The sequence below is a fragment of the Maylandia zebra genome, linkage group LG1 (genome assembly GCF_041146795.1).
Source record: "Maylandia zebra isolate NMK-2024a linkage group LG1, Mzebra_GT3a, whole genome shotgun sequence".
NCBI lineage: Eukaryota > Metazoa > Chordata > Actinopteri > Cichliformes > Cichlidae > Maylandia > Maylandia zebra.
In genome coordinates, this window is record NC_135167.1 from 19,505,239 (window position 1) to 19,518,354 (window position 13,116).

Sequence of the window (13,116 nt, forward strand, 5' to 3'; positions counted from 1 at the left end):
CCTCCATTTGCAACCTTTTCTCCTTATTCATGGGCTCGATTTCTAGTCTGTGCCATCATTACCGTCTAGTTGGGTGAAAGGACAGAATAATTTGGGAATAGATTTTATGATATTTAGGATTATCTTTGATCTTAGGGGATTTTTGAATTTCTTTGAGTCATCGCATTAGATTATATGTGTGTGAGTGAGGAGCCTGTGAGGATCTATTTTGTAAAATGAGACCAGGGACTAAAATGTCTGCATGATATGAAATGGAAAAAGCATGTGTGTTGTGAATTCAGTTCAAATAATTTATCATTGAAGGAATGAGTGGCTTATAGCAGAATACTAACCATTTGTGGTGCATGTTGTTAAGAGAGATCAGTCTTTACATCTGGAAGGGAGGTTAGGGCTTTTTAAATGAGAGAGCCAGCATTGGAGTATTCCCAGTATTCAACTTAACTTTTAAATCATTAAACATGATGAAGCCATCTCCACAAAGTCAGAGGTTTATATACGAAAATCAAACACCATCTGCCATCTCTGATCAGAAGCAACAGCCATCAGGCCAGGGTTACCAAGGCAGAACAGGAAAAGCCATTAACTGCCAATCACTGCATCGATCGACAAGCCAGTCCACCACTGCCCCCCCACCCCCCAACCCCCTCACCCCCACCCCTGCCTGCCCCTACCCACAGACACACACGCATATGGTTCATCAGCTTTTTACTGTAAAGGGGACACACGCACGGGCATACTTTTGCTCAAACCTTGAACTTTTCGTGCACTACATGATGGGAACATTTGGTCCAGTTTGTCTCTTCTCTGCTTTAGACCGGATTATCTTTCTAATGATCTCGAGTCTAGATTGCAGGATCAACATTCTGTTCAGTTTAGATAAAGGCAGTCTGACTATTTCCTTTTTTTTGTATCAGATCGGTAAATCCAATGTGTTACGAGAAGGACAGAGGAGATGCTGCTCAAAAGATTTTTCTTTCTGACCGTAGGTCGGTAATCTCCTCATTACTGAAATGCATCTCAGTAAAGTCCATTGCCCTGTCAAAGTGAGAGTGGACACTCCATTCTGCTCGATCTACCTCCACATTTTTTGGAGACAACCGATAAAAAAGGGAACTAATAGAGTCAGTGAAGGGCAAAAAGGAAAGAAGATTGATTTTTCTTTTCCCCCCTCCTTCCATTTTTAATGGTGTCGCTAGAACTAAGGGTCATTAGAAAATATTTACCTACTTCCCAATTTAATGGAGATACTGTATATCAGAGTAATCTGGATCAGGGGTCAGAGCTGGGGGGAGCAATTAAAGCATAAAGATCCAGAAGCTTAGGGCATGTTGTGTGAGTGTAAAACACACAAACAGACAGGTTGGCTAAAAAGAAGCCAAAGGCAGCACACATTGAACATGGTTGTATTAATTTATTGAGTTTTGTTACTGATGAACTAGCGATGCGCAAGTTGGGGGCACAACTTTATCCACACAGCACAAAATCCACACGCTGACATTCATTGTTTTGTTCATGGTTTGACTCATACAATTCATTCAAACATAGCAGTTACAAGCCTGTGATAAGTGAGATATGTGCTACATGCTGCATTCGTCTCTTATTCATAGTCAATTTGCCATCTTTTCTTTAACCCAGTCTGGTTGGTTCAACCTTCTCTGGGGCCACACAATAGCCAGAGACAGAACAGATATGATGGATGTGGCCTGGGGCCTATATGCTCGCTCTGCGTCTGCGGTGGCCTCATCTACACATCAGCCACAGGGGGAGGGAGAGAACGCAGCGGGGAGGGAAGGAGGGCAGAGATACAAACCAGACCAGCCATTTTCCTCGTTCCGCTCATAAATATTTGTGTGGCTGATTTATAAACAGTGGAGCAAGAGAAGAGATCAAAGTGAACTGTAACGCTTATATATAAAACCAGAGGCTTTTTTTTCATGACACTGTTCTACACACCATGCTCATACCTATTAAAGACAAAGCCATATATCACAAAGTATATTGGCAAGAGTACTGAATGGCCAGTCACACTCTAGGGCTCAAGCTTCTTCTAGTTCAGACTCTAGTTCTTATAGCGTCGCCCTGCAAAACACCAGTGAATGGACTTCAGTGTGTGTTGTAGCTAAATTTCAACCTGATCCCAAACTGTATCTCTCTTGAAGTTAGTGACCTCTTAGAGGGAGTTTAAATGGCTGCAGTAATGCTGGGAAGCCATAAAAAAACTCATAGCAATTCTGAAGACTCACGGTGTCTTGGTAATCATAAATAGCTTTCATTGGCTACATGTGCTGATTCAGGCAACCAGCTGGTTAGAAGCAACACAAAAGCCAAGTCTCCTTTAGGCAGAGAGGACGGATTGGGGTGGGCTGGGGCCCATATGTATACATTTGGTATATACAGTGTGTATCTGTTTGCTGGGTTAGACTACAGACTTTGCATAACTTCTTGTATTCAAAAGCTAGCAGAGACGGATAACTCCCCCTATACCCCCCTACTCCCATCGTGCAATCGTATATCTCCCGCCCTACCATAGTACCCACCCCCACCATTCATTCTTGGCCTAGTGCAAATGTGAAGGGCAAGAGGTGCTCTCTTCTGCCACAAGCTTTCTCCCTGATTAATAACTCTTCTAGCTGGCAGATGCAGAGGAGCACCATGTAGATGGCTGCTCTGTGACCTCTGTGGGAGGGAGAATACTATGGGTAATAGGATAGAATAGAAAGGCCCCCCCATTTGTTCACCAACAGGGAAAGATGTGCTCAATGTGGCGAATCTTGGGGATAGTTGTTGTCATATAGCCCGTCTCTCTGACAGTATGTCCGCATGTGAGTGCCTGAAGTCATCAGGCTTCTGTGTCTTTGGCAACACAGCAGCACTTTACCCAGTACTTGCATAAAACAGTTTCAAGTATGGATGTTCTCTTTTTTAAAGACTCCTTGAACATTTTTATTCTTGGTGTGTGTATTATGTAACGCTGTTTTGTGGAAGCTTTTTTTCTCTGTTCTATAGCACTTCTGTGAAGTCACCTGGAAACTATATGATGGTGATCTTTTCCCACCCAGTGCTGCTATCTTTAACAGCAGCTAGATAAAGAACACTTTTTCCTGTTCATCTACCTAAATTCTGTATATACACGCTTCTGATCAGGTAAGCACTGGAGGAGGCCTATAGAGAGAGTATGGTGCAGAATGCTTTACCCCTGGTGTGTCTGAGTTTCTGTGTGGGGAGTTCAAAGTCCTGCTGAACATCAGATCAGAAGGCTGATGCTGAGTGAGGCTGACTAGCTACAGCCTGTGGTCTGGGAAGGGTTACTGAATTATTACTGATGGTTTCAGGGGTAACTGTCCGACCACAGGACTGGGGAATATTAATCATTTATTTGATTGTCCGCATGTGCTGATTAATCAATTTGAGTAGGATCTGCAGGATTAACTACCTTATTATTCCCCTGTAGGAACAGATAAGAGATAAGGCTTTAAAATATCATATTCCATTTATCATTTATTTTTAGATCCCTGCTGATGAGGGTGAAATAAAAACTGGGGTGAGATTAGGCAGAACAGCAACATGGGGAAACTGTTGGGAAGAGGATGAGAGAAGTGAGAGGAGGGAAAAAAATGTGAACTGCAGCGTTGATTATTTTTGAAAATGGGTACGAGACGTGGCTTTGTATTACTTCAAAAACGGCACAGAAAAAAAGTTGTGCAGTGAGCGAGAGAGCAGAGAGAAAGAGGGGCGGAGAGACAAGAGGAACAGGAAGTTGATGGGAAAGTGATAGCTGTCTCCACCTGGGCTCTAGCCTGAGCTGTGTGGTAAGAGAGAAGGAAAAGCAAGAGAAAGGAGGGAGCTTCTGCAGTTGAAAGTGTGCTCTGGTCTAGGTAAGTTTCACTCTCATACCAAGTATTGTTAGCTAAACTGATCCAATAAGGACACTATTCCTGTTTACCCAACTCAATATCTATTCAGCATATAAATTCTCAATCTGCCAACTGTTTAATGTGTTATGTCATGTGGTAATGCCTTTGATTCCAACATGCCTCCGTTTGTAAATACAAGAGGCACTCAAAAGGCTGTGGTTTTCCTTACAAGCATGGCGCCCCCGGCGCTTTGGTTGGGAATGCACTGAGAGGGAGAGGGACTGAAAGAGTAAAGGAGGGAGAGCGAGAGGTGGTTAGAAACTGTACACACTTCCCGTTGCTCTTCTGCCAACCCCTCTCCCTGCTGCCTCTGGTTGCGCAGGCAGAGAGTGAGTGAGAAATGTGAGAGGGAGGAGAATATCCTCTCTCCTGGCTGCACACAGCACCATAATTATGCACTTTTCAGCAGGTTTTACCTTTAACACTTTCCTCCCGGGGTTGAGATTAGTGCGCACCATGCTTGATTTACTGCACAATTACTGAACAAGAGCTCTGTCTAATCAATAAACAGGAAGGGGAAAAGTGGTAGGCTTTGAAGTATAGTTTGAGATTTTTTGCACGATTGAGCAGTGTATATGGTGTGGAAAGTAAGGACGGCTTGGCGGCGATGCCAGGCTGTGAAATATAAGTTATATCAGCCATGCCTCTTTGCTTTACCCACTCTGCAAGTGTCTTTACAGTGCTCAGCTACTGCAGTGGGAAACAACTTTTTATGGCACAGGAGGTCAGCAGCAAATTGTGCTGGTATAATAAGAATGCGCTTCCAGAACAATATATCAAAATCAAGTCATCTCATAAACATATGAACGATTTTCATTTTATACCCTATATGCACACATGAGAAAGGCGATCTTGTGTGCCCAGTATTAGATGTCTGTGAATGGGCAGCCAGCTCAGTGACCTCCACGATGACACTTGTTAATGGCACACGAAGTTATTTTGGGAAGCTCCAAAGACCGTTCATCATCAAGTCTTTCTGGGGCTTATAAAGCTTTCTTGCCAGCATGACCAAAGCAATAGGGCTCTCCCAATTAGTCTGGTCTTTGTTTGATTTTCAGTGATGACAACTATATCTCTGCTGTAATTATGCTGTGCTGAAAATGATGAAAGTTTAGGTTATTGATCCTCAATTGATCCCCTTGATCAATGAGCACTTTTGTTTCTTTTTCATGGAAAATGGAGTTATTTTTCTCCCCCTCTCCCCTTTGGCTAATGAGCGGCAATAACAGTGACCCTGTTAAGAAGTCCGTCTTAGCAAGGCCACAGGAAGTACAGATGGCGCTGGCTGTGTCCTTGAGGTTGGGGAGTGGGGCCACCGTATTAAGCGCCACTTTGTTTAATATTTTTCTACTTGAAAAAGGTAACAGTTTAAGCACTGATTACTGAACAATGAAGAGGAAAGCTAAAAGGATGTATGTGGCGACTCTGTTAAACGTGTTTTATAAGTGCAACTGAGAAAATAAATATCCCATATTATGGAAGTGATGGTATTGCCGTTTAGTGTTAAGCTTTCGAGTATCTACACGCAAAAAAAGTGAAATGTCAGGCTTTCTCTCATTAAAGTTTCAGCTTTTAGTTGGCAGGTGAAACTGGTGGGTGTTTGGTGTATGAATTGCTTGAAGAACACTCAACAGCAGTTTCACCGCAACAAGGTACTTCATGTTCCATGCAAATAGGCCCACATATAGAGCTATTCTGTATATTCACCTCCACTCAACCCCACTCATTAATTTTCATTTTAAGACGAGGACCTCTCAAAAGCCACATTGCTCCTTTTGTTAGTGCAGTGCTACTAATAAAGATAGCTGCATAAGACTGGGTTAAATATTGACACGGGCTGAGCACATCATCACTGTTCTTAATTAGCTGGTGTCTCTGCTGAGCTTGTGTGAGGGCAGTGCATGAACAACCAAACATTTCCCTTTACGAGATCTCAAACACCCTCTCCCCAAAACACATTTTCCATGAATTTTACATTAAAAAGGATACAGAGAAGCCAGATATATACAGTGTTACAGCTATCACAGCCTTATTGCGTAGCCTGAAGCTGTAACCAATTATGTGTTAATGAAATATTTACACTACCAAACTGAGAACGCCAGGGGTGAAAGCTAGATAATACAAGCCTGAGGAGGCTTGATTCTGTGTCTCGTCTCTCCCATTACGTCAGTGCAGAGGTGCTAAAGGAGATCAGCTAATGACAATAGACTCGGCAAGAAGAATGTCGGCACACCTGCAATTTAGCAAGCATGGCCCTCGGTCACCTGTAATGCTGTGAGGATGTTTAAGGCTCTTTTTCTGAGTCGCAATGGCCGACAAGTGGGAAAAAGGATACATCACTAACACTGACACGAGATGATGGCCGTGTTTAATTTCACCACCGGAGGTCTTTATTTCTGCTGGATACTCCCTCGCCAGATCTGCATACGCTGCAGAGTGTGATGTTTGTTCTCGAAGACTAATTGTATTTGGTACAATCCCATCCTGCTTCTTGCCGTTTCCTCATGTACTCATGTAGGGTTCATTCTCCAAACTCTTTCATCCTTCATCTCCATCTAACAAGCTTTCTGCCTCTCGTGTTCAGAGCTGCTCCTCAAGGCCACACTGCCATTGTCTGGCTGTCAAGTGACAAATGAGTAGCAGGGAGGTGTTGGAGACTTTTGTCAGCTGGACGGGTGCAGCCCTGCCTCTGCCTCTACGTACTCACACACCAGTGACCTACAGTACAGCATAGTCCAGATCTACTGTAGTCAGTCATCTTGTTCTCATCTAGTATTCACACTCGCTTCCATTAATAGGCCTGTAAAGCTCTCCTCAGACAACCTGAGCAGCACCTTTCATAAATTCCTGAGATATCCCTCTAAATCACACGGAACTCGTTCTATAGGAGTACAAGGGGATTCTGTTTGATTGATGGCTTTGCTTGTCTGTAGCCAAGCTTCATCAGGTACTCCTGTGGTTTGCATTGCAAACATTCACAGGAAGCACTTGAAAAAGCTGTATACGCACAGGGGTCCAACACTTGTGTAAAGCTAGATATGATTCAGATAGTCTTTCATGTTGGCCCATTTTCTTAGCCAGAAGATAGGGAGTGGTTTATAGTTTAATATTAGTGGCCTCAAGACGCTGTTATTACTGCTTGCAAAGAAAACTCAAAGAATGGGGTGGGGCATTAAGAAGTTAAGTTGTTGCTTTGGGTGCCGAAAGCAGGTGTGTTTCTTTTTATTCAAAATACCTGCCTGTTTTCTGTCTCTCGTATGAAAATCACATCGCAGCCTTTTCGGGTTGCTTTAGAGATGAACATGTTCAGGTTTTGTCTCATCTTTTGTCTCACCGGCACCTGTCACAGTCAAAAGACTGAGATCAACACAAAACTATTTCTCTTCCACCCGAATGTCCTGAGTCTTTATTGTAAGAGAGTAACACTTTATGCAGTGAAACACAAAATCTGAATATTGCAGCCTGCTGTGTGCCTCCTGTTTTGCTTAAATGAAAATCAAAAACATGTTCTTCCGCAGCCCTGTACAAGTAATTATTCTCACCGCTGTCCAAAATGGAGGGTTGTTATGTTGACACAGTACTCTGGGTAATGGAGAGAAGGGCCAGGGCAGGTCCTGATTTACCCCATTCAGCTTCCAGATGGTACCTTGCCAGTACACATGTCATCAAGTGGCTGTAATAGTTGTTTGGGTACCCCCGTAGCTCCACCCTGCTCTCGCCTCCTGCAGGCAGACTTATTGTACTGCAATTTTGGCAAGCTCCTCCCAGCATGGCTTTCATAAAAGCACCAGGAGGTTAAGCTGTTAATTAGCTACTGAAAGAGGAGGCCAACAGCTTGCTGTTAATTTGCTTTACTCTTTTTTTTTTCTTATTTGGGGATTGACATCATTTCCTGCCTGTTTTGGAGTCATTGCTGTGTGTCACAAAAGCAGGACCCAGCTCATTAATAGGGGGAGAAATGTGTTTATCTGCCTATGATTAGAAGTGCATATTATGTATGTATAGCCATGCTTATCCAAATGTTCTTAATGAGAGAGACCCTGGACGCCAGAGTGGGGCTCCTGTGGGCATAGGCCCAGGCTCGTTATCACCGCACAGGGCATTGATCTCTCTACTGCCTGCCTGCTTACTTATCCTCCTCCTCCTCCTTTTTCAAAGACAGTGAGTCGCACATGAATTATGTGGACACATTGATCAGCTGATTGAGAGCTATTGTTTAGAGCCCTGGGTCATTATTGAAGGAGGGATTACCCGACTCTTGTTTTGTGTGTGCATGTGGGAGAGTGTATTACTCAGCTCCTTGTCACAGCACATACTCCCCTTGGCTCACCTTAGATTTGCAATGGCTGCACAAAAGTGCACACACTCTTACACACAGAGCACATACAGCAGCCTACATAATCAACATGGCCCAAATGACTGCCTGCATTGATTGCCTTCCCTCTGCAATTATGTTCCCATTGTTTACTTTCTAGCATCTTACTCATTCAAATGGAATTCAATAATTATTGCTTTATTTAATGTTAAAGTAAGTAAGAGTGGTGGGTGTGGAACACCAGTAGCTGCATTGTCTTTAAGTGTCTCCATGACCCCTCCCAAGCTACTTTGTTTTATAGGCCCATGTTAAGTCATCCTCTCCAAGGACACCTACAGTGATCCATCTTTACTTTGCTGCCCCCACTTACGACACAGAGGTCCGTTTTGTTTCTCCCTTCCCTCCCAGAGACAAATATGCAGCCTGGTTTTATTCACCGGTAGTGATGGATCATTTCTACAGCAAGACAGTAGAGGAAGCAACTTAGCACATTATGGGCTTTGAGACAGAGGGACAGGATGCAGACGAGGGTTGGCAGGTATTAAAGAGTAAAGGAAAAGAAAGGACGAGGGTGGAGATGAGGTTCAGGAAGCAGTAGGTATGCAGTTTGGCCTGGAATACACAGTCCCCTTAAGCCACAACCTAACTCTTAGGCATGTTGCAACTTGCAGTGGCTAATTCAAAGCAGCCACCACACTTGGCACCCAGTGGGGCCTGTGGTTGGAGCTGTTGTTCGTGCTGCTGGCAATCGGGGAAATCACAGGCCAAACTACGAGCACTCACTGACTCCAGTCACAGTCGCTCTCCTTTTCTTTGCTGAATAACCTGCTTCTATTCTAGGGGAATCCCAGAATGCAGATTCACGAAGTTCCCAACAAATCTGCACATGTACAAGTATACTTTGGCTTGGGAGGAAAAGGGTCATCTATTTTGAAAAAATTCAACTTAATCCCAATTTACATAATCTGTTTTAAATTTAAATTAAACTTTAAGATTCAGATGTCAGTTTTGGCCAACTGCTTTTTTAACTAATCACTTCATATATTTACACATTGAGATGGCCTGGAAATATCTTGAAAACACTCAGCCTTAAGTATCGTACAGCTACAAAAAACTGCTTTGTATTTACACATTCTGACATGAAGCGGGATTTGTCATTCCCAGACTTTGATATTATGAAGCCCAAATGTTCAATGATTTAATATTGTCAGCCTGCATTCATAAAAATGCAGGTAACAGTCTCCATTCCTCTGAAGGTTGTCCTCCTGAAGAGCGACGTGAGTATTGACCTAATCGGCTTATCCACTTGACATCCATATTGAAACTTTATGTTTATTTTTCTTCTTAGTCTTCTTCTTCTTGTTTGCATTAGGCATGCCAGATGCTATACTTTAAAAAAAAAAAAATTTTTTATGGTAACCACAAAGCTTTGGTCTGTTTGGACACGAAAATCCTACCTCCAGCCCCAGACCAGTTTTGAGTCCTGCAAAGTGTTTGTGCTGCTGTGCAACACTTTTTCTCACTAAGAGCAGATTCTTTGGTTGTCAAAACACATGATACTAGTTGAAGATTAGGCACAGGTATCAAGTTGCCTCGATGAAGAAGCGATAGCACAAGGTGATTTTATCATCCCTTTGTCTTTAGTTGCTTTTTCAACCCAACCGGCACATTTCATTGTCTCCATTCAGAGTGTAATACTTCACTGATTGGAATTTTTGCATTGTTTTTGCTATATTTGAATAACAAAAAAAGCCCCCCAAAAAAATCAAAAGTACCCCAATAATAACTTCTGCGATTTAAAGGACGTAATCTTATCATAGATCTGCTCGAGTGCTGTGCACTGCATTGCTTCAGGTGTGAATTGCAGTTTAAACCATGAAGCACGCACGCACACAATCATGCATACACACAAACACACACACACAGACAAGAGCTTTTAGTACAGAGAATCAGGGAGACAATTACAAAGCAATATCCAAGCAGATACTCACCAGCTCTCTCACAGAGGGAATTTGGCAGCTCTCTTAGAATTGATAGCTATTTAGCTCACAGATAGTCATCTGTTTTAATGCATTAATTTTGTATTAACAGCACTGCCAAATTTAATGTTGGAAATTAGGGTATGATCATAATGGTATACGGCTGTGTATGTGTGTGTGTGTTTGTGTGTGCGTATTTGTGCGTGTTTGTATGCGTACATTTTTGATTCTCTTTTTGTCTATACTTTTGTATGTGTTGTTACGTGTACACGTTGTATTATACGGCTCCTTTGGGAGCCATTCTTTGGAATTACCGGCTTTCTGTCTCCCTTCCACCCTTCCAGTAATGCCCACCTCCATCTTGTGCTAGCTGGACTCTCTCTGCAACCACACTGTTTTGTGTTAAAGGTCCACTTTTACTTTGCATTTAAGTGGATGGAAATGCAGATGTATGCAGTGCTCTGGGTGGGTGGTGAAACTGATACAGGCATGCGTTGCCCACTCAGAGGGCAAGGTGCACTGTAGAGTTGTGAGAGAGAGGATGGGGTGGTGCTCACACCGCCCCTGTCCCTCTTTACCTGAAAAAGCACCGAGCACTGCTTCAGCCTCCACAGCAAGAGGTAAGGTGCTCCATCGAAGAGAGAGGCTTAAAAAAACTATGACTGCATTTCATTTTTTACTGTAACAGCTGCTACTGTACAATGTGAAGCTTCAGAAAGCTCGCTTATTTAGCTGTTTTATTAGTCGCAGTTTTGCAGCACTTTCATTGCCTTTAATCGTGTTTAAAAATCTCCCAATCACTGCTGCAATATTTTTAATATGTTATTATATAGGCAGCCACAAACACTCGCCCAGCTGAATCTCCTATATAACTCCTGTAAATTCCTAGACAGTTCAGTGGTATTGAATCCATGCCACTGACCCAGCCAGATTCCCCCCATTATGCTCCACAGCTCCCCTGTAGTTGGGGCCTTGATAGGGCAGTTAGAAACCTAAGAGCCAGGCACACCAACTCCTCCCAACCCAACATGACTTTTTCATTAAGCTGCCAAATTCCTGCACTCCAGTTGGAGGTGATTTATCAACTGGGGGCTTCATTGCAGGTTCATAGGAAACAGACATAGGCCCTGTCTCATACATTATTATGTTTCACATTCAAAGTGTATATGCATGTGTGCACACAATCGGAAAAGAAGCTGGCCCGCAAGCGCACTTTGTCCAAGCAGTTTGTACAGTTAGATAGATCATAGTCTATCACGCAATCAATATTAGAGAAAGTGTGATATGATCAAATGCGCATTGTTGTTCATTGGTCAAAAGTATTTTTTTTACACCATCGTCCTCTCCCTAATACTGAATGAGCGGTGACCACCTCACTCTCCTCTCTCGTTCACGAGCTCTGTAAAGGGCTCCAGACTGCTTTGGGTCATGGCCAATATAAGAGATGGGGAAAGTGTTGGTTTACAGGTGTAACCATATGACATTGTAGACAGAGCTACAAACAATGGGGCTAGCCAGATCTGGCCCTGTTGAGGACATCTTCCTGGCCAGTCGAGGTTTATAGTGAATTATGGCTGATTCTGGGGCAGGCAGTCTCAGGTTCACTCCTATATAAACCCTGTGCTTTTTATGGGAAGCTGTAAAACTCCCAGGACTTTTTTTTTTCTGCCTCATGAGACTAGCTTTGAAGTCTTGGTCAGGTGCTGTCACTTTTTTAAAAACTGGTTTTCTTGCAGATTTTTGGAGTCTTGAGTCATTTGCAGCAAGAGCTCCTTTTTTAAACTTCAAGACATCTGCTATGACTAAAAGAAATTTGATTGATTTGATGTCATCTATAACCAAATCAGATTTCTCTCTGCCTTAGTCCTGATGCAATATTTGTGCACAGAGGAAAAGGAGGAAAAGGAGGAGCCCCCCCCCCCCCAATATCCAGCAACACCTATTCATGACATCATGGATGGCTTAAAACGAGGCGAGAAAGGAGAGCACACAGAGCTTTTTACAATCACCTAATAACTCTATTACACTGAGCCTTGGGGCTCACAAAGAGGAAAAAAAACCTCCTATTCCTTTTCCTGGAAGCAGTGTCTTAATGCACATTTTAGGTGTAGAAGTGAGAAATATGAAGCCAAAGAGAATGAAACACAATAGCTCAGAAAACCCCATAGCAATATTAGAATATTGCCAGAAAATTAAACATTAGGAGAAAGGGACAAGAGCTTTTTAGGGAGGCATAATATTGTTATGACTTTTTTTTTGCCAGCCTGTCAACACCTGATTTAGAAGTAATGTGGTTAAATGTGTAATGTTTCCATTGCTTTTATGTCTTCCAGCCAGCCAAACAGGCCGTCTAGTGCAGGAGAGGATAGTTCAGTGTCTTCTTGACGAATGGTTTATAAAGGGAAACTGACACATAGAAGATAATACTGTTTGAATGTATAAAAATGGTATAGGTGAACGTCAAGGTTAATTTTCTTCAGTGCATTTTGCCTGGTTAAAGAAACAATGTACAGGATTTTCTTTAAAAAAATTATATATATATATATATAGTGTTAGATTCAAGGGAGTGTTGTGTTTACAAAGTAAATGACAATTGAAGCATATTATAGCTTTAAAAATTAGCAGAAATACCTTTCAGTGTATCCAGCAGTGTTTCATCCTTATTTTGGCCTTCGTTGAACAGCTGCTTCACTTGTACTGTATGTACTAAAAGGTATATATTCATCCACAATCTCTCTGCATAAGACACTCTGCATTTTACAATTATTTAGTTGTACTCTCTCAGCATGCCTCACAGGAGACACAGGCGCCAATAAGATCAGAGGAAAAAGAGGAAAACTTTTGGTGATTGACATCGATTGCAGCCACAGAAATCCACAGCGAGACTGCAGAGTTTGATATAAGAAAC

General features: G+C 42.6%; 1 protein-coding gene across 6 annotated transcripts in view; it reads left to right on the top strand.

Annotated features, from left to right (window-relative positions):
- The window catches only part of zfhx3b (zinc finger homeobox 3b), a 287,455-nt gene that overhangs the window by 213,657 nt on the left and 60,682 nt on the right, over positions 1 to 13,116 (top strand). The window lies entirely within an intron of this gene.